Source organism: Falco cherrug, chromosome 8, assembly GCF_023634085.1.
Source record: "Falco cherrug isolate bFalChe1 chromosome 8, bFalChe1.pri, whole genome shotgun sequence".
Lineage (NCBI taxonomy): Eukaryota > Metazoa > Chordata > Aves > Falconiformes > Falconidae > Falco > Falco cherrug.
Window position 1 is genome coordinate 54,459,828 of NC_073704.1, and position 27,984 is coordinate 54,487,811.

The 27,984-nt window shown below is 43.8% G+C and overlaps 1 long non-coding RNA gene across 2 annotated transcripts in view; it reads left to right on the top strand.

Moving 5' to 3' along the window:
• The window catches only part of LOC114015894 (uncharacterized), a 258,485-nt gene extending 230,505 nt beyond the window's left edge, over window positions 1-27,980 (top strand). For both annotated transcript variants that reach the window (XR_008733466.1, XR_008733465.1), the window contains exon 3: window positions 23,667-27,980. This is a non-coding gene — a long non-coding RNA (uncharacterized LOC114015894). The remainder of the gene's footprint in view (window positions 1-23,666) is intronic.
• The last annotated feature ends 4 nt before the right edge of the window (window positions 27,981-27,984 follow it).

The following is a 27,984-nucleotide window of genomic DNA, read 5'->3' on the forward strand; positions in this document are numbered from 1 at the left end:
GAGAGGGATGGGGCCCCCCATCAGGCATGTGGCCCTGCAGAACACCTTTAATCTGACTGCAGGCAGGTTTACGTGATGGACCGTGTCACAACCACAGTGGTGGTGACAGTTGATCCAGGCAGCGCTCAGCCCAAGGAGAGTTAAACCTCCGAATCTGTGCGTTGAGACTTACAGCCTCATAGAGGTAAGCAAACGCAAGAACATCCAGATCTAGAAATGCTGCTTTTGTTGTCGCTTGGTACTCCAAGAATGGGTAGGAACTTTTGTGGGTGAGACCTTCTGTTTCAGAGACTTACAGTCCATCTGCTCTGGAATTACATGTGAACATTTTCTAGTTCAGCTCCTTCTGTTAATTTTTGTTTTGAGGGACTGTTTAAAAATGTCTTTATCTGAGTTTTCTTGTGCCACGCTTGCAGGATTCTTGGGTGGAAGCCATGTCTTGGAATCCCATAACTTTCTCAGGCATGTTTTTCAGTGCTTACCGTGCTCTGCAAGGGTTGTCTCTGCTGCCATTATTTTTTTGGCATTTAAAGAATTATTTTTATCCTTTTCCCACCCTTTTCCTTTAGCATCTCTTCTTAAAGCATTTTTTTGCTAGATGTCCTGCTTCCTAGAGCTGCATCTGAACCAGGACTGTAGACCTGCGTGCTAAGCATCAGGCTGAGAGAAAACACCGCTTTGTCTTTGGCATTTACATTTTCTGAGACTGTTTTGTTGAGACCACATCAAAATGCGAAACAGAGATCTGGACCTGTTAGTGTGAAAACTTGCTTACTTAATTGCAGGTGGTTTTGAAGGGCTGTTTATAAACACTTGAAAACTGAGTGTTACAAGAGTTGCTGTGATTTGTTGTGCCAAGTAACAGTTAAACTTTGAAAAGTCTCCGTGATTGAGAGAAACTAAGGGTTTTGGCAAGGAGATCAAGCTTTAGTACCTCTAGGCAATTGTAGAAGACCGAATCTGTTTGGCCTGAAGTTCACCCTCTTGGTTTTGGGGTTTTACACTGCTCACACTTGGTCTGCCAAAGCAGTGTCAAGCCTTAAACATCCAAAGTGGGTACCAGCCCATACCTTTAACACGGCACGAAATTCATACAGCCCACCCCAAATACCAGATTTGAAAGCAGAAAAACTGAGGAGTCCAATTTGAACTGGGAGATGAGAGGAATCGACTGCAGAGAGAAACCTCATGTGCTCAATTGCTACCTCTTAAGCCAGCGCATGTCGTGCTGGCTGGAGCAAAGAAGTGCCAGTGTCAGGCGGGACTCTGCTCCCCAGCACTGCCAGTGACTCACTGGGTGACTATGGGACAAGTCACTTCACCTCTTTGAGCTACAGCTTTTCTATCCTAATATGTTAGATTGAACCTTAAATAATCAGTGCCAACAAAGCTCTCCTACAGCCTCAATGAAAAATGCTTCCCAAATGTGAAATGCTATTACTGCTGTGCCGCAGTGGTGCAGGGGTTCCCTGGGCGGCCCAGGAGGCAGGGATGGTGAGCGGAGGTGTCTGTCCTGCCCGTGACCGTGCAGTTTCTCACTTTTGGCAATTTAGGTCAGGTCCCTCTTTTCTTCTTTTTCACATCGTCTGTGAATCTTACTACAACGGGCATTTATTTTATTCCAACAAGTAGGTCTGATTAAATTAAGCTGCTTCTATGACCAACAGGTCAAATTTCTCAGCTACAATTGACATTTACATTCTTATTGCGTCTTCCTTATTGGATTAAGTCTTGATCAAGGAAAATCATTTACTGGGGCAGCATCCACAGAGGGACATTCTGTAGCCTGTTCTCTGCTTGTGTGGTTTGAGAGGCATCGCAAACTGTAGGGTGATACAGGGCTGTTTTCTACAGCCATTCGCCAACTTGCTGGCCAGTGGTCAACAATTTTTCTTGACAGAAAGATGTTAGCATTCAGGTATATTTGCTTATAGATGTCTATGTTCTGACTGCGTCATGGATGTTTATGTTTTTAGCTCCTCCGTTCTCTCCAAGAATGTCCTATTTCGCTGGCAGTTTTCACAGAGGCCAAGGGGAGACATTGTCTTGACAATAAATTCTCTTTACAAGCTAGGAAGGACATGCAAGGTCAGAGCTGAAACACATTATGGATATTGTATTATGTTTATTTTTGTGTGTAATACTTACATATATTCTGAGTGTTGAAAAATCAAGACTTGGTTCTGCAGCCCCCAGCTTCTCCCCGCAAAAAAGAAAAACTGGTTAAAAAATGTTATAAACTCTTGTTTCGCTCTCTTTCTCTTTCTTTTTTTTTTTTTTTTTTTTTTTTTTCCTTTAATAGGGATGTTTGGGCTGAGTTTAAAAAAGAAATTATTTAACTTCTGATTTATGAGGCTTAAGGGTCATGTTTTTAAGCTTTTCTTTGCAGTCATGAGACCTAGGAAAAAATGAAAGCTAAGACTTTCAGTTAATGAGAAGAGTCCAGGAGTTTCGACTTCATGAAAAATACCAAATTCCACAGGCTTGGAGGAAAATTGCTAGTGTTGTCAACCCCAGCCATCCCCTGGGGAGGGTTGTTAGGAAACTGCCTGGGCTTCTACTTCTACTAAGTGAGGATCTTTTAGGGGAACAGGGAGAGCTGGCTTCATAACTCCCAGGGCAGCAGGACACCCCAAACCTTTCCGTCTCCGTGTAAATGAGATTGTTACCCACTGCAGCGCTGCAACCCCGTTCTAGGGAGAGCACGGGTTCTCACCTAGATTACGGGCTGGCATCAAGCCAGAGGCAAACCTTTCCGATTCCAAGGGAGGAATTCAGAGCTCTCAGCCCCGCTGTGCACATCCACTGCCTGACAAGGAGTTTTTCTGTCGCTCTCCTGTCAGCTGCCTCTCGCCCGGCTCTGTGGCAGGAGGCAGGGCTGGTGCCCCCGCTGCAGCTCGGAAGCCTGTTTCCTGGGTGCCACCCAAGATATCTTCTGGTCCTTCACCAAAACTTTTCTGACCGTTATCAGAGTTCAGTATCAGTTCTCCCAAATGGCACCGGGAAGTAACTGAGCAGATGAACACCTGCACACCCAAAGGCACCACCACCCTTGTTACAGCTCGAGGGCTGAAGCAGCACCCTGTGGCAGGGATGCTGATGTGACAAACGATGTCTGCACAGGCAGCTCTTCATTTCTATGGTAACGCCGTTCCTCCTCCTGTTTATGTTCATCCGCAAACGCACACACAAGTCTGGGTTGTTTATCCCCATCCACACCAACAATTACACCATTCTCAGCCCTTAACCAGTTAGTCCAAGGAATTAAAAGTGTCCCTTCTCTTGGCACGTTTTAGAGTCCTGCAACAAAGAGGAAACATGGACGCTTGGGCCATGGAATTTCTCTGAATTATTAATCGTGGGAACAAAGGAGCGGGAGGTTTCCTTGCCAGGAGTAGGGCAAGTGGAGCACGGCTTCTCCTTGGGACTGTGCAGGAGGAAAAGGTGATGGCTCTGCTACTAATGGACTGGTTTAGCCAGCTTTTGATTGTTTTGGATACACTCAGGGATGCTGCAATGACTCAGACAAAATTGCTGCTTTGTCTGAGAGACGCGTTTACTTCTCAGGGTAATGAGTTGATCTCCACTCTGATTAGATTTCACTGCAGTACTCGTTACCACTGGGTGTTGGCAGGAATGGGAGTGGTGGAAGGTTTAACTCAAAGGAGAGAACAGAGAGGAACCTGCTCTGCAAAGGGATATTTAAAAAAAAAAAAAAAAAAGGCATTAATTGCAGCGTAAGCTGATCATACATAATAGCAACATCTTTCTGCCTCTGCTCAGTTTCTTCAGCTTGGAGCAGACTGATCTCTGGCAGCTCTGGAGATCAGCAGGAAGCAAAGGTGATTTACAGCTCTACCAACACCTCCTTCTGCCCTCCCACTCCAGCTGTGCTGGGCAGATGCATGGGTCCTACTGGGAGCGTGTGGGGGGGAGAAATTCCCAGTGCAGAGGGTGCAGAGAGGCTCTCCCCATGGCTCATGCCCTGCGGAGGAGGCGTGTGGGGTGCCTGTCTGCCTCTGAGCATGAAAAGACCTCAGGAAGCTTGGGATGGGGTCAAGTTGAAGCACATCCAGCTGCAAGCTGGGAGAGGAGCCCGGCAGAGCTCACCCCGAGCTCCAGCCGCCAAAAGCCCTGGTGAATGTCACTGCTGCTCTGTATTCATCTTAAATATTATGATTCATTACAGTACATGGGAGAACTTTGTCTCAGGCAAACATGACATAAGAGTACAGCTGCGTGAATAATACCGGTGACATTTTCTATGGCAATTAATTAAAACTGAAATTCCAGTTTGATCCGGCCCTCTTCAAAGGCCTTCTCCAGGCATTCCCACACAGTTAAGTAGTCCTCACACCGGTATGGGTGGAAATACTGAGCTCACGTACGCAAGTGTTTGCAAAGAGACAAACTTTATATGGGCTCACCGTGAGTCTTCACAGTGGGAAAACTCCCCAGCAGCTTTATTTCTTACATTACAGAGCAGGAATGAATTCCAACCGGATACCTTAATGTCAAATAATGATTGGAGAGTAAAAAATAAATAGCTTGTCAAATGACCTTGAAGAATAGACAAAAATGCTGCCCACTCATGGGCTGTTTCAAACAGAAGGATAAAAGAGCTTTGCTTGCCAAGGTCTCTCCCAGCCCGTGTGTGAGAGGCCAGCTCTTCTGCAGGGTGCTCAGAGATGGGTTTGCCAGCTCAGGGAGAAACCAGGACAGCTTGATCAGACCCTAGCACTGGGACCTAAATTATTGGTCACTGCCAGCTCCCACATGACACCAAAATTAACTCCCCCTTGACCTACATGTGTTGCAAGTTCCTCTCCTCTCCCCTGAACCCTTCACACCATAACTGGGTTGTTCACCCATTCCTGCCTGTGCTGTTCTGGGCTGCTATTCCCCACTGCGTGCCGAGATGCAGAAAATAGGAGTGGAGCAGGAGGGTGCGGAGCTCCATGCCCTTCTGTGGTGATGCCCATCTCTGCCAAGGGGTCCCTCTGGTCCTGCCTTGGGGCTCCTGTTTGGAGTCATGGTCTGTTCCAGCAGCAGCGCAACTGCATGGGTGCACAGCATCCCTGCCATCTTTCCCAAACTCACCCAATAAATAATTGCTAGCCTTCTGCCTCTGGTAGCTCCTCACCCCGGCACACGTGTCTGGAAAGGGTCCTCTTCTCATCCCTCCCAGACAACATCTGGTGACGGCACTCAGTCTTTTCTAAGCCTTCAGGAAACTTTTGATCAAGGAGGTCGATGCCTCCTTGCTTCACTCACCACAAACGGCCAGGTCAGCTCTTCGCTTCTGTGCCAGTATCATACTTTCCACACCAACCTCTGCAGCCTCCGAGAGGTCAGGTCTGACCATAAGTCACACAGTGCTGGCTGATGCCATCACTTTGGGTTGGAAACAATATTTAGCCTCTTGACCTTTCTGAGATGCAAGTATTTTAGCCTCAAACCCTGCAAGATACGGGGATCTGTTTCCTGGCTCATCACTTGGGCTGGAGCATCTCTCATCCTGGGCTCCCCCTTTTCCAGGGTACACCAGAGAAATGACTGCCTTCGTATACTCTCCCAGTCCCATCTGTCATGCCTGCCAGGCTTTCCTTAGATCCCTTCTGCGTTTTACCTTCCTCTTCCATTTTTAAAACAACTCCACCCTACACCCCCATCTTTTTTTCCTAGAGCCTCTCTTGTGCTGGTAGGTACCTTCAAGGCTGCCCTCTCCCATTCCACGTTCTTCCTCAGCATCCTCCTCAGCCCACAAGTGCTCTGAAAACCTCAGCAGTGGTTTGGCAGCTGACATGCTACCCAGATAACCAGGCTGGTTTCCTTGTGGTCTTTGCAGGGAGTGGGGTGAGATGGTTTGCTTCCAGTCCAGCTATTCCTCTGGCAAGAACAGAAGATTTGGGGGCGTGGGGAGAATCTCTGAAACCCCATTTTGGTTTAATTTTGAAAAAGGCAGAGAAATGTCCAGACCATTTCACCTGACATTTCAAACAAGGGGTTTTTTGGGTGTTTTTTTTTTTTTAATCCTTGTTTTGATTCAGACTGACTCTTAATTTAAAAATGTTCTGGAGTGTGGTTATTATGAAGTCTAGTGGGAAACATTTTTGTTCAGTGCCAAGCTGCCTCTTTCTAACTTCTAAAATCTTGGACAAACAAAATTACTCATTCATGTTTACAGAACTGTCAGCAAACTGAAAACTCATTTGCTTTCATGCTCCCTTGCCTGGCCTGTGTGTACCCACTTGCTCCTCTCATTCGTACTTTGCCACATTTTTGTTGGAAAGTGCTGATACACCACTTAGCGCAATGGAGTCTCTTTCATTACTAAGGCCCATCGGGCACTGTTATATTACAATAATAATATTAAATGGCTTGATCTACTTCCCTCTGAAGTCAGTAGTTGTCCAGCATAATGTTTCTTTCCCTTTCAAGTCACATGATAAAAGATCTCAGACATCCTCTCTTTACTGTGGCTTTTCTACACCTGTGCTGCCCAGCGCTTCGGCACAGAGCTCATTAGCTGCTACGGAGAGATGAATGCTGACCCAGGAAAGGGCTGAGCGCCAACCTGTCAGATGGAAATGGTTTCCAATAATTCTCCAGAGGGTATTTTCTGGGAGCATGCAGTTGTTTGCACCATGGTACGCTCATTTCAACCTGTATCTGGAACAGTACATTACCATACCAAATCTTGCTACTGCCTCCTCTGTGCCAATGGGAATTGCTTCTTTAGCATTTATTTAAGAGTGCATCTAGCAAGCTCTAGCTCTGAAGCCCAGTGAAAAAGAAAACAAGAAGTTTTACTAGCGTCGTGGCAGCAGAGACAATCCCTTTCTATCACAAAACGCATCTGAGGTCGGGTGTTCCCCCAAGCCCAGTATTGCTGTGACTGAGTAAGCTGCATGAACCTAAGGTGGGAGAAGTGGCTGCACCTTCAGCTGAGGACACGTTTCTCATGGTAGGGAAAGTCTTTTTTCCCTGTCCCACTCTCTCTCCGTGTTCTCCCTCAGCAGTGAGAAACCCAGCCACCAGCCCTTCCCAAGCAAGTTTTGGGTACAAGCACAGGGGATGTATTTACTTGCCTGCAAAGCAACAAATCTGAGACTTAACCAGGTTTCTATTTTTTTCATTGCCCAAGGAAACCTGCAAACTTTAAATAGCTTTTCTGGTCTTGTTCTTTACATTCTAGAGGGGATTTTGACAAATCACTGAGCATTTTGCTTTGGTGGGCAGGTTAGTTCATGTTGCATTATTACCGGCTATCGCTGTTATGGCAAAGGATCAACAGCAGTTTCCACTGGGAATGTGCCCCCCCCTTCCTTCCCCAGCTCCCCCCAGCCTTTTTGACTTTGTGAACTTTGGCTGCAAGGCAAGCAGTTCCCTTCACTTTGGGAAGCAGCATCTTCTCCCACAAAGAAAATTACTTTGGCTTGGGATTTTCAGTGCAGACTAAGATGTATAGGTGCAGAAACCCCAAAATCAGATTAATCTAAATCCCAAAGCAGCTCTGAAATATCTCTGTCTAGGTGCCTTTTATCACTAAGGGACTTAAAAGCAAAACAAGTTAGTGATGACTTCAGATACCTGATTTAATGTCTAGAATATTTTAGTTCCTTGGGTTTTATGTATTTTGGTGGAGTGGATGGATGCCTCAGTAACAACTGGGTTAACCACTCAGTCTGCCAAGATGGCCAACAACAGGGTTCAGATCTACGCTGATGTTCGGACAACAGTGTGAGAATTTGGTGTCACTGATGTTGACGTTAAGGCCCGGGTCTGAAAAAAGCAAAACTGGGAGAGAGCAAGCAAAGTGTATCACCTGGTTCTCCTCCACATTACAGATGGACAAGAGACAGGTCAGAAGCTGTCACTGCCTCTCTTCTGCTGGACACAGACCTGAGTGGGTCAGACCTCTGCTGCACTGGGGCAGAGCAAGAACTGGATGCACAAGTGCAAAGCGGCAGGAGATGTTCTAAGCAAGGACTAGGGCATAAAAGCTATTATGTGGGTACGGCCAGAGGCAGGCAAGGGAAAGCATTACTTTCCCTGGCAGAAGTGTTTTGACAGCTGTGGGAGCTGGGAACTGGAAGAGCAGGTAGAACCGAGTAGGAGCTCAGGGCTGGAGCAGTGGTACCTTGGCAGGGCTCATCCAGTCCCTGCTGCCAGCAGTTCTGTGTTTCACTGCCTGAAACTTCCTACCCAACCCCCCATCCTCACCCTGCGTCTTCCACCTTCATTTCCATAAGCCCTGTGTGCGAAGGGCATGGACGGGAGGGTGTAATCAGTGGGAGGATGTGGAGCAACAGGAGGAACGTTCTGAGTGGCTTCGAACAGGTAATACTGGTGGCATTGTAGCCGAAAGGAGAAGTTTGCTACAACCAAGTCACAAGGCGATTTGTGTTTGGGTTAGTTTTCTCAGTGTGGGAATAGAGGAAAGGCTAAACTGAACATATGGCAGAAGAAATGACAAACCTTCGACATAATGTTGAGTCAAAAACTGAGTCACGAGGAAGGAGGAAGCCAAGGCTCTGACTGGGAAAGAGGGGACATTAGTACTTTCTGCTAAAGAAAATGTGAGAAGAGGAGGTTTGGGGGAACAGATAGAGCACGTACCTACTTGCATGGCATATGGGGACAGTTGTCCTGTGATATGACTATGTGTTACGCAGTAAGGCAAGTCCTGCTCTGTCTCAGAGCGAGAGGTACGTGTTGCTGTTGGAATGGGTAAAACCCACCAGTGTCCTAACATGGAGCCCAGGACTCAAGCGAGAGGCAGGCAAACCCAGAATCTCACCACTGAACATCTCCAAACGCAGTCACTCACAAAGAGCTTTCCGAGTAGCTCAGAAAGTTATTCCCAGAGGCAATATTCCTGCAGGGACTGTCACAACACACTCACTCACTGAATTCACTTGCACGGAATAACAACAGGTGAGGAATGCAGAGAGTAACGTTTGTTTTCTGAAGATAAATGAGAAAAGGAGAGCTTTTTTCAGTGGGGATCTAGTTTTTCACCCAAATCAACAAAACCAACAACAAGACCTGAACCAAGACCATCCTGTTTTGAAAGATGAGCCCTGGGAACAGGAGCAGGTACACAACCAAACTGGAAATCATTACAGTGCAGGCTTGCATGTGTATGGTTGAGAGAAGGCATTCAGGTCGGTCTCCACCCAGAAGGAATCCAAGCACACTCTGTACTGGGAAGGGAAAAGTCTGAGCCAACTATGTAATCATTCTCCACCTTATCATTGCCCCAACATGACTAATGAGCTAGGGACAGTCTGGAGGGAATGAGGAACATGGAAGCAGCAGCAAAAACAAAGTAGGTGTTTGCAACACCTCTTGTTCTGAACAAGTGCACTGAAATTATGCAGCAATCCTTCCTGCAAAGGAGAGGAAATGGCTCTAGATTAGGTGTTAGATGATTTTTTAAGTTCCTCCCCCAAATTAGCGGTTGTTTTTTTCCAGTTTGGCAGGGGGGAGGCGAGAGTGGGGGAGTTGTTCTTTTATATTTCAACTTTGATCTGATCTTCTTGACTCAGGAATTCATATCAAATTCTTGTAGCAGACCCTAGAAGTCAAAATGAGATTAGTTTTATAACCAGAGCTGCCGGTTATGTGCAGCATGCACTTGCTACGTACACATGGCCCTGTTGCTTATTGCTTTGAAGACCAGGTCTGAACTAGGTCGATTTGTGTGAGCAATCTGCGGAGCAGGGACATGCTATGTCTGCCAGGCATCAGTGCTCCTTTATCTTTCTTTTCAAGTGGTAGATCCCACAGGTCAGGGGTGAAGATCCTCCTACCCAGTTATTTATAAAGTGTCTTTTGACAGACCTGTGAGGGATGGAGAACTTGGCTGTATTGTCAGTAGCCAGAGAAAAAAAGCCTTTGCTTTCAGGAACACTAAATTAACTGCAAAATAAATAAATAAAATGAAGAGCGTTCTCTTGTTATTGTGCTGCAGGCATCATTTATTAGATGCTGCTGTGCTGCAGAGTCCTTATCTCTCCCTCCAGATAGTGTAAATCAGAACTCCTGTTGCTGACACCCCGAGAGTGTTCTCATCTGTCAGAGATTTAGCTGCCCTTTTCTTGTATGTTTTCCTAGAGAGTGATATTTTATTTTTACTTTAACCCTCAGTGTACTCATCATTCACCGCTTACACACTCAAGAAATAAAGGGCCAAGGAGGGATGCTCCAAGGCCTTTTGTTGCTGTTGATGAACGTTTCTTTCTGTCCTTAGTGAGAGGATCTCTGTCAAAGGCAGATGCTTTAGCCATGTTAAATACGTGGTGCTTTATGCAGTGCAAGAGCCAGGGCTCCCGGGCTGGTTTCTCCCCCTCTTCCTGATCCAGCTGGTGTCATGAGGCTTCACCCTCCCTGCGTTGTGGCTTTCAGTATTATTCCTTTAATGGGCCTAATGACTTTTCAGCTTCTGAAACATGAATCAAATATACAGATTACTCCTGAAGGTACTTGGAAGAAGCTGTGATTTTATTTAACTCCAGTGACTTCTCTCACTGAGAATCAGTGGTACCTCTGCCAGAGGCAGGTGAAGCAGATCCCATGTGGAGGGGTGATCCATCTCAGCAGGCAGTAGATTTAGTGATTCATCACTGCTTTACCTCATTTAAATACACTTTCCATTCATCCTGATGACTTACTGTGGAGATGGGGCTAAAATATCTGCTTTTAATTAGTTAGTGGCTCTCAGGCTACAGTAGGACCCCAGGATAAATGTTATCTTCCCTGCCCAGTGGGTCCCACCCCAGCAGTAAGGTCTAAAGAAGTCCTTTACTTACAGAGTATGGACTTTACATGATAACTCTGCTTTTTGATAATATTATTTAAATACTTGTGTGGGTACATACTTTCTCATGTATAACCTTTCTCATCCTTCTCCCCTTGTGTCTCTCGTCAGTGGGTCTCTTAGCCTCATAAAACTTCAGGTCTTTCTCTAAAGTCACTCCAGTGCTCTTTCCTCCCTTAGCCATGATGCTTATGTCATTCCTAACCTATCTGTGAAAACTGTCAACAAGGAAACAGGTGAGTTTTGAGGAAAAAAAATGATAGTGCCTTGTCTCCAGTAAGACTGTATATTAACTGTTTGGGTAGAAAACCCGATTTTGTCTGCAGCAAAGACATACTTGTAGTTTGATTCTTGTTGACAAACAATCTGAGTTGTGGTATAGACATCTAAAAGTGTAAATTGATCATGTGGGTTTGGGTTGATGATCAAGGACTACGAAAAATTAAATGGTGCCTAGCTCTAGTACAAGTGTTATGACAGCTAAATGACATATATGAATGCTAAAAGGAGGTTTGTTTTTATACATGCATGTACATGTATATAGAAACATACCACTTTAAATATGAGTAGATGTGTATACTGCATTTCTGTGCTACATACATTCTGGACTAAGAGATCCAATCCTAGTGCAAAGGAACAGTGTCAAAAATCTGTTTTTCATTCTTGAACCTTTCAGAGACAGATTCAAACAGCTGGTTTGCGCCCAGAAAATACTAGTCTTGAGAAACGGAGGGTCACCAAATCCAATTCCCTTTTGTGGTGATTTTGATCCAGCTGTATTTAGCTTTCAAAGTTTCTTAAAAATCCAGACAAAGCCCCCATCAGTTTAGGAGAACTTCAGAAAGCAGCTCTGAAGCCTCCTAGCAACAACTGCTTAATTATCTCTGCAGGCTGGTGTTCTTGTTTTAAGCAATCGGAGAAGCAATCTGTCACCAACCTGAATGCTCACTGCTGTAATTCCCGGGTGAAGTTTCTGGTGCTCAGCAGGAGTTGCCTGTTGCAACACATTTTGCACAGAGAGCAGCGTTTGGCTTGAGGATCTACAGAACCTTGGATGAATTTCAGCTCACAGCCTACAGTAGTAGTCGACTCTGGGACAAGCCACATATACCTCAGGAAAGCTGCCAGAATAAGTCAAGGCTGCACAAGAAGAAATAAGCCGGTGGGTTTTTACTGGTCCAATAGGTCAAATGTACCACTTTTACTGTCCTGAAGAACCATTTATTATGATGCCCAACCATAACGGCAGAAAGATAGCTTATTATGTTGGGTGCTAGCAGATGACCTGGGGACACTTGAATTGCTTTGCTACAGATTTATTGGGTGAACTGTGTCCAAGTCAATTGCATCGAAGTACTAAAAGATGTTTAGATGCTTGAATGCTGTTGATACCAAGATAAATTAGATTCCCAGTTCTGGTTTAGGTGCCCACCTACTCCTACTTGTCAAATGTGTCTTGCTCCATTTCCTTGCTCATTTTTCATAGGGTGCCAGGGATAAAAGACTGTGTGGCACCTGCTTCAGTGGTAAACAGCCATTTAGAAGACGCGTGTACTTTCCCTGATAGGTCTCAATTGATAAAGCAGGACATCGCAAAACCCCAGGTTAAATTAGGTTGGATTATAGAAGATTGGGTTGTAGCTACTTTTCCTTACTAATTTTGCCTTGTACTGTAGAACTCGTTTTGGTTTTTTTCTTTTCTTTTAAAATTATGCCTTTAATGCTATGATTAAAAGATTATTTTCGGAATGCAGATTAATTACATGCAGTGCAGTTGGCCCAGATATGGTGAGAAGTTGAACAACATCTCAGAGGCATTCTTATGGAATAGAGTATACATACAAAAAGTACCAGAACACCAACCTTAGGGATGGCGCAAGAACACTGCAAGAGAGGACCTGCCTTTGCTATATAAAATTCTGTTGACACTGAAGGTTAGAAAAGGTATTTGTAAACGTGTCAGCATGATCTGCCTCGTGTGATTAAATACTAGTCGGTGTGTCCTGCTGTCACTTATTAAACTTTGGCATTTACTGATAATTGTCAGGTTCCATATGTTGTTGAAATAGCTATGTTCTGCAGATGAAAATATGGATAAAAGTGGAGGAATAATTCAGCTGCGAGAAGTCAGCAGAGTCAGCTGCCTGTAGTATAACCTGGAAACACAATATGGCTTAGAAATGGGCTTGTGCGGCCTGAAGGATATAGATAGAATCTTTTATCTCTTGTCAGATATAGGCCAGAGCAGCAAAGTTCAGATCTAGTTTTGGATCACTGAACTAGTTCAATAATACCCAGCAGGAACCTGACCCCACCAGATAGTCCGTCTGTTTTGGGGGTTTTGAAGATCTGCTTCTCTTGCACACTTCTACCCCCATTAGACCAAGTTACACCAGTGTGAAGTGTAGAACTGGGTCTGGCTCCACCATCCACAGAACTGGGGGCAGGCAAACTGGAAAACCACAGAGAACATCTGCCTTTTTAGCAGGTGGAATTTGGACTGCAGCAGGGCAAGACTCAGTTCTGTTACTGAAAGATTTAATTATTGTATTTATTTTTTTATTACTAGTGGCTTCTAAGGCACCAATATGTTGTAGGATACTGTAAAAACACAGTGGAAGAAATGGTCTGAACAAACCAGAGAAGGGTTAGAATGAGCTGAAAGACCCTCCAAGGCAGAGGGGACACCGAGGTATGCAGCACAGGTGACTAGTGTGAGGGAGCAATGCGTGAAACTGGTGGAATTCTGAACGCTGGGGCTGCAGACACTGGATATTTCATGCTTCTGATGGTTTTGGTTTTTTGCTCCTCTCCCTTTACATGGCACACCTTCCATTTGTTTTTCAGAATTTCAATTGTAAACTTCAAATTCTCCTCCTCATCCTGCCTTTATCTTATTTACATCCAGGAGATTCTGTGCTTCTCTGAGGGCTGACATGCCCTGGCTTAAACTGGAGCTGCCCTGAGGATGATTTTATATTTAGTAGCTCCTTAAGAGCTGCTCTCATTTGAAGCAGCCCGGACTGCCTGATACAATATTTACTGCAGAAATCTCTCTCCTCCCTCTCCCAATCACAGTGTAATGGTAAAGCTGAGCTTGAGAAGGGGACAGAGCCTTAGCCACAGTGTGCCTGGGTAGCAGAGCCTTGGGGGCCACAGTTTCTAACCCCTTTATGCCATCAGAGTAACCCACAAGATCTGTGGTGAGGGATGAAATTCTGTCCCACAGAATCTGTTGCCAGGGGAGCACAGCTATCAGCTTGTATCATTCAGAATATACCTGTATAAAAGGCCTAACCCAGTGCAACCTCTGATATTCTGCCCGCACATGCTGGGGTGGGTTTTTCTGCATTTATTACAAGTTGTCCCCTTCTTAGAGTGGCATGTTGATTTGGAGGGCTTAAGAGAACGAGGTCTTCTGCAGGAGTGATACGAATGCAAAATCACTTGGCTTCTCCCAGTCTTTGGGCGCCAGCTTTTTAACAGGGAGCTTTCAGGAATCCACTTCTCAGTTTTTATACAGACCTCCTGGCTTCAGTATTTGGGTGCTCTGATATGACCATTGCTCCCTGTACCAAGTCCTTGTGATAGCAATGGGGTGAAGCTCTGACCTGCAGCTTTCCTCTTTCCAATGGAAAACTCCGTAGTGAAGGTTCATGGAACTGTGAAAGACCCACAGCTCTCCCTCCAGACACCCCAGTGGGCTCCAGTCTGCAGCAGGCAGGCCAGTCCCTTTTAAAATGGTCCCTATTTCAAGCCTGCGATGCTTTTAAGTATGACAGCGTGTGGGTGGGAAACAGCGTATCAGATGGAGATCTCAGCATCGTGAGCCTGCAGAATAAAGAAACGGCACAATATTGCCTCTGTGGAGAGCAGTCTTTCCTGGAACATTTGACTGAAGCCGCGACATGGGAACACAGAGACTCTGGTCTCTCTAGATTGTGTTCCTGGAAAAGCTGTTCAATTATTGATAAGGGTCACACTGACATCACCAAAAGACAGCGAGGCTCTTGCTTGCCTTTAATAATTTCTTACTCAGCAGATCTTTCGCTTACAGCTCAGCAGAATTGGCACTGCAGATTCATCAGCTGAAATACAATATGCATGCTGGAAAGACAGACTGCCCAGCTTTTTCATTTGCAAACTAGAAAGGAATATAGAGCCGGCACCCCGGGTCAGTTCTGCTCTGCAAAATGCTAACTGCCATTATGGGGTTGGCGCTACCAGGTTTTCTTTCCTGCTGATAACGTTTGGTGGTTGTTCATTGTTCAGAGCTGCTCTTGAGTTCCTCCTCCCCCACTTATGACATATGCTGGAAAGGAGGATTTCCCAATAAAGGTAAAGAGAGGGGACTCATACTAATGATCCAGATCTAATTCAATTTAACATGCACTACTCTAGCTAGTAAAGCTGCTGCTGTTTTGTTCAAAGTACAGTGCTGACAGCTTATGCAGGGAGGAGCATTAACCCCATCTGTTCCTTGTACAAGGTTTAGTATTCTAAGAGAACTTTTTTAATGAGAGAGAAAGCTTTAAGCCTAAATAATATTTAAGCCCCTTTGAGACCTGGGACTGTCTTGGGTTTCTGTGAATGTGGCCCTACAGGATCAGCACCAACTGGGAAGCAGGGTGAAGTTTTGGAGGACCCTCATGAGATTCTGGCGCTCTTAAACCTGAACCCATAGCAAGTTTGGAACAGAAGTTGAACGACCACCTAAAATAAACGCATATGAAGAGTCCCTTTTTAAACCTGTTCTGTTGTTCTTTCTGACATTTCTGAGTCTCCTGGCAGTGGCTGCCATTCACCTAACTGATGGGATCACTAGCCGCCTGTGAAGTAAGGAGGCTAATGACCGAGACTCATTAGAAAATAGGAGACTCTCATATCAGCAGATCTGAATGTCAGGCAGGGCATCCTATCAGTTTGAAAACGCGAGACCTGTAACTTCCCTGAAATTCCAATTTGCTGCAAAATCAAAATGGCACCAGTGTCACGCCTGGGGAAGGGTCAGCCTGGACACGGTGTTTCACTTCGGCACTTCCATTTTGTCTGAGGTCTCTGCAGCCTCAGAAGCTATCACACCAACTGCTTTTCCACATCCAGGCAGTTGTAACAGCAAGAGGTACGTGCGTGTTCAAGGAACCTGTTTACTGTGCAAAGGTAAACAGTCAGGTTCCATTTTCACAATTACTCCTGTGTTAGAGGTAGATGCAAACATTGGGTTGCCAGTGCTACTGCGTCACAGATGCAAACAATTTTCATCAGGGTGAAAGCCCGGATGATACCACCATGGCAACCAATTTTAAATAGAAACAACAGGCCGGCTCCTTTGCTGAAATAAAGGCACAGGACCCGAAGATCTGGTTCTGTATTCCTACCACAGAGAACACAATTTTTGAGCATTCATATTTTCTGTGTTTTCACTGCTTCTTTCCTCAGAGCATCTCAACATGCTGTTTGCAATTTATATGCAGTAAATACTAATGGAATGAAGCCATCTCTGTGGGGCCAGCGGCAGTCAGAAAACAGCATGGTGGATAAGGGAAGTTCTTGCCAACTTCTTTATCTTTCCAGTTACAGAATCTTTAAGTCCCATGCAGAGAAGTCAGCCCAGTTTTTCCCTTGAAAATCTTAAAAAGATAAACAACAAATCATTAACATTGGAAAGATGAAGTGCTGAATCATGCCTCCCACACTTTAGAACTTGTGTTCCACTGAGTCTAATTATTTCACACTTGCTACATAAATCTTTGAGCAGTCTATTCCAAGAATATTCATGGCAGGGGTTGAAAAAGAGAAAGTTCTGATGAACAGTATAACATGGGGACAACAGTTCTGGTCAAGCTCACTGGAACCTCATGTTGACTTATCTCATAGGAATGGGATTTTATTTGGCCCCAGCCAACCTCAAGCAAACTTGAAATTGCTGGGAGAGCAATACAGTCAATATGCAGCTGACTGAGCATATAGAAACTGCAAGAAAATGTTGAACATATTTTTAAGCATTTTAACCAGTGTCTTTTGTGTATCTGAAATGAGGTGAAAATACGTTAAAGTCCCACTGGAGCTCTCTCTCCCTTGCTGCAGCCAGCATGCCCTTAATAGAGTCAGAGGGTGTAGAAATAGGAAATTACTTTCTGCTTTTGCTTGGGTACTGGAGATGGAGAGCTACTATTAAAAAAAAAAAAAAAAAAAAGCAACAAACAAAACCCACAACAAAAACCCAAACCAAAAACCTAACAAAATCATTAACCTACAGCAAAATCAGGAAGGGCATGTATCAAGTACTCCACAGCTCTTAATTCTGAGAAGGAACTTCAGTGCTCTGCCATTGTTTTCCCCTGTGCAATTCTTATCTGACAGGTAGTATCAGTTGCCAGAAACGATGTGGGTTTATTCTGTACTTTGTATTCTAATATAAATGGAGCTGAATACTTGTCATAGTCCTTTGGGCAGGGCTCCCTACTGCTGCAGAGTTTAATATTAAGATTGGCAACACTAAGTTAGCTGATGTAATCCGTTCCATTACAGATATTTATGGCACGCCATATTACAATACAAAGGCAGAGGTTTAGAGACGAGAAAGATGTGACAAGCCAAAAAAGCCAGCCCATTCAAAACTGAGACTGACACTGCAGGGGTCTATTCCCCTTGCTGTACATTCACAAAAATTTCTTTTAATGCCATTAGGAGTATACGTGATGCAAAATTCAGATCAGGCATAAATCCAATGGCAACTCCACTGATGGCAGAGTCACTGCTACACATAACACTACGTCTGAAAGCAGATCTGTCTTTAACATTAGTCAGTGACTCACGGTCACCAGCATGCATTGTCCAAAGTTGCTTCTAGGTTTCCCCATTCTTTGGCCAAACATCACAAGCCTTGGCTTATTGTAGCAATGGGGGGAAGGAGCAGCATGAAGGAGTGTTTGTTCCTCTTTCTAGCAGCCTCTTTATACCCCTGCAGTAGCCCAGGAGCCGACACAGTAATCTGTGAGTTATAACAAGTCAGAAAAATATGTTCAGCTTATTTATGCTTGCAGAGTCCTGGGTATTTCCTTCTTGAATTTCTTGCTTACCCCTAAGTCTCATCAAGCCTTATCAAGCAGCTCTTTCAGATTCGAGGGCAGAAACTGAGTGACTCCCTACCTGTTTAAGAGCCCATTTCTTTCCTACAGCTCTCCTGGAGGATCCGTGGTGTCTGTTGTGCAGAATCAGCACTTTCATTAGTCTTAATGGAGCCTTTTCTTGTGGAAGACACTGGAGAGGCTTTGCATGTAACTGAGGAATTTCTATTAGAGATCATCGAGGAGATGTAACACCCCACACTGCCTGGTGCTTCTGATTTGAAGTGAAAAAAATACTGATAATGTGGTATAGACGCAGTGCTCTGTTTCTGATACAGAAGGGCCCAGCCCAAGAGCTTGTTTCCCTGAATTTCTTCCCTGAAGTTCAAGGGAGGTTGGAGCCAAAGTGCTTAACTGAACAGTCTAATTTTGTGTTTAATTTCTCAAGGATGTGGCAAAATTAGCTTTATGAAACAAATGCTGTTTGCCATACCATTAAATCAGTTTCTTGCCTTTTGCAATGACTTCTTAGTGCTGTTGGTAAAAATAACGTTGCTTTTCCAGTATATCATGTAAAGTGATTTCAGCTGGTTTTTTTCCATTCCTGACCTCTGCAACGCTTGCATTTTAGACAGTTTTATACACTTATTGATTACCTGATGTACTGTTCTAATTTCTAGGAAGTAAGAACACGGCCCTTAAATCATCCAGACTCTTTGAAATGTTTTAATTTCCTCAAGTAAATAGAGCATATTTTGCCAAGAATCTTAAACGTATGATACATGGATCTGATTCCACTTTTACACAGGTCTTGTATAACTCCTTTCACTTCAGTGATATTATTCCTGATTAGCATTGAGAATCTGGGCCAGAATATGGGAAGGAGAGTGGGTTAATGCCATTTTCTCTGACACTGAGTGCTTTAAAAGCACTCTGAGACTGTAAACCATTCCCATTTCTCAGTAAGTGCCCTCTGAGAGGATTGGGAAGGATTGAAGAGTTTTTAACCAGTAAGTCGCTTGAGGTCTTTCACAAATCGGTACAGATTTAGCCATTTCTAGTGCCCCGCTATTTGGTGATTACGTATAGTCAGCAAACTGGTGGTCTCAACCACCAGTGGACAAGCGTCCATGCTACAACCGCTATCAAATTAGCTCCCTTGCTGGCAATCTGGAAGGAGGGCAAACGGAGCGTGGGTCTGGTTCTCTTCCCAGGCTTTGCAAGTTTTCTTGTCAACCAGGAAGGAACGTGTTCTGTAAAAATGCTTTACAAAGTGTATTATTCGCCTCATCCAGAACTGTCATGCTCCAGCGCCTAAATACGAAGGCTGATATTCTCTAAGAACCCCGTCAAACTCCCACACCGTAGATGACTGCTACAAGCTATAAGCACTCCCAAAATAGGGCTGGATTTTCACAGTGATAATTGAGAGCCATAACTTTCCACCAGGGAGGCTCTGTAGGTGGGAGCAACAGCAGAGACAGTAGTATCAACAGAGTCGAGGCTTCTTACCAGGATGTTATCTAATTTTATTATAGTGTATGTATTGTAATCCTATCAAAGTATACCCTTTCTTTAGTGGATGCCTCCTGTACACAGTTATAGACCCATCTTTTGCCAGTGTGAGAAGAACCCTAAGGGAGCTAAGAAAAAGACTTTACCCTTATGACTGCCTTAAGCCCTGGTTCAGGAAAATGCTCACATTCAGGACTGTGCTTAAGCTCTATGGACATTGTTGAATTGTGTTGGCTTCAGTGAACTGAAGACTAGAAAAAAAATGTTCGTGCAGGGTTTTGTTTTCCTTCAAAAGAACTGAAAAGGTTACTCAGTGCTACCACTACTAAGGAAAACCACTCATTAGCTCAGTTCTGATGTAAATATTGGAATATTTAAATGCAAGTTCAATAACGAGAAGCTAAACAGAGAAATATTCTCAGTCACTGTAAGCAATAATTGTTGTTCTTTTGGGACCACATGACCAGAAAGACTGAATCAAAGAACACTTATGGGTCACATTCTTATTCAGTGCACCACTGCCTCAATCAAATAACGCCAGAGTTGCCTTGCAGCAGTTGCTGTTGAGATCAGAATCTGCATATAGATATCCTGTCTCTCAAGTTCTAAAAGTACTGTTATATTTCAAGTCAAAGAGAAAAGAGAGAACAAATAACACAATTTATTGCTGCAGATTATTTTTATGCCTGTGTGCTCCATTTAAGAGAATAATCTGTAAATGACTTATTATCAAGAAAAGTTATTTGTTTGCACTAATCAAGCCTTAAACTTGGAGGCATAATATGGAGCTAATTATTTTTAACTAACTAATCAACATGTTTCATTCATAAGTTGGGATTTATCAATATAGCACATGAAAGGAGAGAACATATTATTATTTCAATTTAGATAATATGCAAAAAGCACTATGTTTGTAATGACCTGCTTTCACTGAATATAATCAAGCTCCAAAGCTCCATTACAGGCTGGAAATAGCAGCAGCTTACTTTAATGAGATTTCTGGCTCTGGGCCCCAGCTGTTCTACGCAAGGCTCTCCCTTTGCTCTATGACCTACCAATATGTGCTGTCACCAGTAATGAGACAGGACCTATTTCCTAACATGGGGAAAAATTGGAAAGCATGAGTTCATTCTACTCTGTTGGTGGAAACACACCCTCTTTCCCCTGCAAGGGAGAAGGAGGGGAACGCTGAATATGCAACTTCCCCACCCCCATCCCTCCCTCCCGTGCCAGTGGAAATATGACATGAAACCCATAAGGTAGAGAATTCAAAGGTAAGATCCAAACTCTCATCTGACCTCGTCCCCTTAGCACACAGAAAAACAACATTCATTGGGCACAGCGTCTCTCTCCCCTGTGAAGTACCCCAGCAGAGCACGCTATATTACCCGCAGGCCATGGGGAAGGGGGAACAGTAGTGGTCTTAGGCTCTGAATTTTATGGATTTTGTGGAATTATGCTCATCTCGGAGCCGTGTTGGGAATATGCCAGGAGCCAAAGAGCTGCATTTGATTTGCCTAAAATGGAGCAGATTACCACTGCTCTCCTTTTTAATAAAGGAGATGCAGCCTGGAGACTACAGATTCCAGCAAGCAATGCTCCAAGAGGAGCCGAGCAGCCCAGGCATCCGCTCCGGACACAGCATGGCACACCGGTACCCAGCCTCAAGCGCTCCAGCCTGGAATGCTGCAGTAAGGGGTACCGTGCCTTCCCGGGGGGGAAGAAAAAAAAAAAGACCCAAGCTCATTTTGGTCACTCTGAATTGGACTCCTCATATTGTTCTTTTTGCTTTTTCATTATTATATCCCACACTTTTTGGAAATTCTGTTCTTGAAAATGATTAGCTAACATTTGGAGGGTTTTATGCTATTTTTATCCTTAAGCTGTCACTTGGATTCATTAACACTTTGCACGTGAACCTGGCTTTTTTTTTTTTAGGACAAGAAGCCACTGTTTTTTTCCCCAAATAGCATTGTTAAGTATTTCAGGAATCTAAAATCCACAAACTATTTCTGTGCCCTGAATACAAACCTCTTTGGAAAAAGCCGATGAACATTTTAGTCAGAAAATTGGAAGGTGTGTGCTTAATGCACTTTCAAATTAAACGATTTGGTGCTTTTCAATTTGTCTTTTTGCCCTTCCCAAATACCCAAAGGCACTAGCCCACTTTGTAAATGAGTAGGCTATGAAATCTTATTTTGAGAAATGAAGGTGTCACTGAGTTGCAGTAAAAATAATACTTAGTACCAGTGCACTTTGTAAACCCTCACTAATTGGCCCTTGCAACAGCCCTGATGCATTCCTCCTTTATTAACAGGAATAACCAATTATTTTATTTTAGAAGTAGGGAAAAAAACCTCAAACCCAAGAAACTGAGAAGCTGTTGCTACAGCATGAACAGCTTCTTTGCCATTAAATGCACTGAACAACGACTGCCTTCCAGGTGCCTCCTGGACAACTGGTGGGTGCCCATGGACTGGCTGTCCTGGTACGCCTGGGGCTGGCTCGCCCACTGTGCTCCTGCTCAGCCTCCCAAATATTTGGAAAACGGCACCCTGGCTGTGCCCAAGGCTGTGCTTGCAGGCTAACAGTGTTCACAGCAGGTGACCCTGCCCTGAAAGGGGCTTGGGGCAGCCGTTAGCATACAGACCAGGCGCCACAGAGCTATCTCCCTCTCGCTTCCCCCATGGATGCAATGCTGTGATGCAGCTGGGATCAAAATTTAGGAGCTTTCAGCTTCAGAAATCCCATCTTAGCACAGAGATACGTGAGGCTCTCTGCGAAAGCCTGCAGTGGGTAGACAAATACCCCTTGTGTGCTTTTTCTCTTAGACAATTTCAGAAATAAGATTATAAAATTAGGTTTCAGATTTGTATTTTAAAGTTCTCTATCTGTGTGGAATTTTTTATCCAGCTTGAGGAAGCGGTATCCTTAAATGAAAAAAAGACTCATTTCCAAAGGCCACATCACCAGATTTTGAAGTACAGTGGTAAGAACGCCACTATCTTTGCAACACTACCTATTTCCTCGTTTAAATTATTTATGTATTTATTGTATTTTACATGAGCCATGGAAGCTAGAAGCATTTTTGCAGTGTCAGGTCATTCTAAAGTACATTCCATACGAAGAATAGGGCTGGAAAATACAGTTGTACGTAATACTGTTCATTAATATTACATAATTACTGCACACAAAATAGTTCTCTGGGCAGTGATAAGATTTTTTTTATAAAGACAAAAGACTCCAAGGCAATGTGCTCCATTAAGGGGTTGCCTAACATATGAGGGTGTATCACTATATAGTACCTTCTCCCAGCTGCAGAAGAATGACAAAGCTAGCTTAGCCAAATGAAGCCGTTAGCATGTATAATGTGTTTTATACAAGAGTTAAATGGTTTACTGGGTTTATAAAATCATTCTTTGATATTGCAGTGACCAAGCTGAGACATGATGTAGCAAACAGCAGTTGCAGCTGCATCAGCACAGAAATGAACTGTTGGATGTTCTCTCTGGCCTAGAGAACATTTTCTGCAGTTTTGAAAATTGCTCTGAAAAAAAAAAAAAATCTCGATGTGTAGGTAGGCTAATAGTAGCTACTGACAGCTTGCCTAGAGTTTTTAGCTCAGCCTTCCTGGAGCAATTGTTTAGGATAAAACGTTGATGCAGCTTTTTAGTCCACTGCTTGCCTTTATTATCACTGAATGTGAGCACAGCCCACATCTTACATGATACATTAGACCTAAAGTAATGTGGAGGAACACCGGAGTGACTAATAATGCCACAAATGATCCCTCTGAATTTTAGTATAGCCCAGTGCACCTTTCCTATAGTCCCTGTGCTGTAAGTATAGTGTTAATTTTGACTTTTAATTAATTGATTTACTAAATCGTGTTAACATGCTGTAGACTGTTGTAGGGACAAGACACAACCACCATTATTAATATAAACTGGAGAGCTGGACATCCTGATAAGGCTTTTGACATTGAAGAAATCATCAGGCAGGCCTTGTTAGTTTTTGCTACACAAGATGCAGCTGGTAATTCTGCTGCTAGAAAAGAGAATCTTATCCTCCTTCTGCTCCTATTTTTTCAAAGGCAGAAGATGACTTTAAATGTATGGCAGTGAGACTTGAATTCTCAGTTTCCCCACCAATGGTGTTAAATAGGTGCATCGGTCTGATGTGTAATCGGCAATGTGTGCAGTGTTAACGTTTGAAGTTCGTGTGTTGAGTCACCAAGGGTTCACCTTTCTTTCCAGATGACACCGTGACAGCTGCAATCAGCAGATGCATGAGAGCTGACAGTCCTTTGATTTCAAAAAGAGAGGGTTGCTGGCAAGGCGTTTTCCATAAGGAGTTCCTTCTAAGCTCTGTAAGTCATTTCACTTCTTAGCTCAATAGGACCTTGATTTGATAACACTCAGGGTATATCACAAACGGCACATCTGCTCTCCCGGAGTCTCCCAGGATGAGGGGTGTGACTGAGCTGGAAAGGCTGCTTCTTGGGGATTCCATTTTTTTCAGGTTTAGTTTATCTGTGAGCTCATTCTATTAAATTGTCGTTAACCATTCCACATCTTATGGGTCATATAACCTTACCAAGGCTATGTGGTCTGCGTGACAAAATTGTTCTGTTTTGCCCTGAAGATTTCCCTCTTTGCTGTGTTTCGTTGCGCGTGTAACACTGAAAGGGTGAACGGGCGCTACACCAAACCCAAGCAAACCACAGATCTCAAAGATTGTTTCTGACCGAGTAAAATTGAGCAAACAGATTTTTCTACACCAGTTCAGCCATCCTCAGTTTTTCCTGTGACCTCAGTCACAGTCAAGCACTTACTGGGTGACGTGTTACGGTGAGACTGTCAGAATAAAAGCCGGTTAAGAAATCTACTCCTCAAAGGAGAGCAATATGCTCCCACTTGTGATTTAGTCTCGCAGTGAAGAGGTTGTCAAGCGGGTTGCAGTCCTGGTGGTTGATTCTGGGGGGAGCCTGCCTAGTGCCCAGCGCCATTGACAGACATCAGCTAAAGCTGCCTAAAACGATGTCAGCTGGAGTGGCCAGGGGAATCCTCTCCTGTAAGGTAGCCACAAGAGTTAAAGCGCTTCCAGAAGTGAATCCATTAGATGCTGATAGTGATTAGTGGAAGGTACCACGATGACTAAAAGTACTTCAAGTGTAATTCAGTCTGAAACCCCTTTTAGCTGAAAAGTGTTAGATACATCACGGCTGAGCTGCAGGTATCTGTTTGGTGGATGTGGCAGCTAATCTGGGCACTGAATCTCACAGCTGTATGCGAGCAAATGCTACTGAAAAAACTCTTCTTCCTTCCCATTGAAAATATTCTTGGATATTTATTGTTGCAGTAAAGGGAAATTTAGGATTAGATTTCTAAATTAGTTGGATTCACATTATTTTGGTGCCCAAGGGTTTGTTTGTTTTTGTTTTTTTTTAATTATTTGGATCTTATGTTTCAAGTTTCATCCAAAAGTTAAGTCATGGCATAAGCTACAGGAAAATCAGTGTGTCACTTACTACACGATAAGGGGTTAATTTGACTGCACAAAGACTTGAGCTTATGGCTTGAGTGATTTCAAAAATCTTCCTTATACCATTAGCTATCTGTTGAATTAGAGTAGTAGGGTTTTAGGAATGCTTGTCACTATTTTTGTGTGTCTGTAATGAAAAGCAACAGCCATAGTATCTTCACCACTCCATGGAAACCAGCTTAGTTTTGCAGTATTAGACAGCTGGGAAAGGAAGATTCTCTCCTGTAAAACAAGGTGGTAAATGAAACGCTATTGCTATTAAAAGTAATAAATTTTAAAAGGTTGGACAAATTTTTAAACTGATCATGCAGTTGATTTGATGATTAGTTTCTGCAAAACTTACGTGGCAAATCAAAAAAATCCTGTTGGTTTTCATGCATTCCAAATAAAGTTCAGACACATTGTTTGCAAGTCTCTTCACACGATCTGGCCATCAGAGTGCCAACTTCCTCACAGGTTGCTAAATGCACTTATTTATAGACACTACTGATATTTTTCAGTGGTTATTCTTCTTTGCAACTAATGTAGTGACTGCAATTCCTGCATATTGTTCAGGCATTTTTCCTCAAAGAGGTTGAATAAAACGACACAAATCCTGCTGGGCAGCTGATACCATCAAAATGTCAGCCCTTAAGAAATGTCCCATGGTTTCAGCAAACCATGTTTGTCAAGCAAAGTGATTAGAGTCAGATTTTGGAAGTTCTGCTCATATCACTCAGTTGATCTGCATCTACCCTAACGCACTGCAAGGGTGTGCCTGAAATTAAATTAAGGCCATCTACTCAGTCTTTCCCAAACTATTCACGTAATAGTAATCTACTTCTGGAGCCAGGTTCATAGCTTCTTGACAGAAGTGCTTGTTATCCCTAAATGTGATGATGATAATAATAACTGTATGACTAGAAAAATACAGAGAAAAATAATACTTAGTATCAGATGGGACTCACATAGGTTGCAAACAGTAAACAAAAGGGGAAATTACAACCCAGTAATTACACATTCACAGACAATGATGCTTGCACCATATGTAAACAAGTCCATTTTCACACACGGAACGTATATACGATTGCAAAGAAAGGGTTTATTTGATAAAACTGTTCAGAATGATTGGGTTTGTAAAAGTATCTGTATCATTCAAATTATCATCCAAATTTATAATCAGGTGACTGAGTAGGCTGGAAAGAGTCTTGAAGGAAGTAGTAGTGGACACTCCACTACTCAATGGGTATTATTCAGGACGTGTTTCTGCATGTTTCCTTTTCCACTTGATTTTTCTACATATAGCTATTTTAATTTCACTATTTTTTCTTCTTTAATTTTGAACTATATTTTTATTTGCATATCTTAATTTGTAGATGTGCAAAAAGGGCACCCATCCCAGAAGTGAACAATTTTACAACATGGATCTGTAACAGACAAACATTTTGATGCTTGCCCTCGAACAATCCACATTTCTGTGCAAGAATAAATTTTAAAGCCTGTGTCAGTTTTGGATCCACAGTTGTGCCCATAGACCATGTAACTGTATATACAGAAAGCCAATCGGATGTACAATGTGTGCTGTTATCCATCCAGTAACCGCAGTTGAAGTAAAATTGGAATTTCTCTTTGTATGCCTGGCAGCTGGGGACAACAGAGCCCATTGCTTTTATAGAATTTGCTATGTGTGATGAAGTAATAATCACTAAATGCTTAATAAGTAACACTGCTATATAAAATACATGCTGAATTAATATTTTATATTGTATAACTTGCTGTAATACGCATTCACTTTTAATCCAAAGCTTCCTAAAAATGTATTAGAAACCAGGGCCTTTGTGTTAGTCACTGGGACAGAATTTCTCACTGGGGTGACCTGCTCCTGAGGTAGCACGCACGCATGCACTCAGGCCAGCTTTACACCAGGCTGAGGTGAAGGTATGGTGGTCCAGGAGGCACCACACAAGCCACAGAAAACTTCAAGATACCAGAGTAACGCAGCAAAGGCCCTTTCTTCCCACCACCACCCCAGCTCTGAGAGCTGCGCTCCAGTGCAAATGCGCCTCTGTAATCCCCCTCCCCATAAACACTTCTATTTATAGTGCTTAAAATGTTGTAATGGCCTCATCCATCATCCTGAAAGATGAGACCTGCTGGCTGTCACAGCTCAAACCTCCTGCCCCTTTATTGACAAATACGGCTGAAAATCAGAAAAATCCGCCTGCAGCCCATGCGACAGGCAGCAGCTCCCCTGGCGCTGGGCAGGGAGGACACGGCCGGCACCGCTTGGGCCCTGCGGCACGAACCATCCCTGAGTAACTGCCATTTACTGCCCATTTATTTGTTTCCCTCTGTGCCTCTCTTTCACTAACTAGTTTTTTTGCCTTTTTCAGAACCAAAAAACCACAAGTTATTTGGGAAAGCCTTTAAAATACCTCCGTGAGTTGGAGTTTCAAAAGATTTTTAGAATGACAAACTCAGAAAACTCCCAAAGGTTTCCACATCTTTTTATTATGACCCTCTGCCATGGTATCCCAGTTCCATGTTTCAAGAGCCAAAAAGCAAGTATCACTCAGGTATTGTGGTATTTTCTCCACGTAAGTTGCCCTCTGAACACTGTTACATTATTTTGCTGACTTGTTCCACGAGCAAGATGGTGCAAATGTGGTGGCCTGGGCAGTTGAGGGGGGACAAGGTTCACCTCAGCCCCTGGGCGCCAAAGGGTGTTATAAACAGGCAGCGTTTCAGGTAGGATTTTATTTTTAGATATTAGCCATGACACTGCTGCAGGGAACGACCATCAATGGACACCGGCTTGGGGTGCCCCCGAGCAGCCTGGCCCCGCCGCCAGCCCTGCGCCCAGGCGGACGACCTGCCCTCCACAAAGATGGCCGCTCGAGGCGGGAACCGTTCTCCTCAGTCCAAGATGGCTGCCCCGCCGAGCATTCCGTCTTGACCTTTTGCCCATACTTAGGATGGCTGCCGAGCTGCAGGCGATATTCCAAAACCAAAAGTGGCCGCCCCGGACAGGGTGTTCCCTGCCCCTACCAA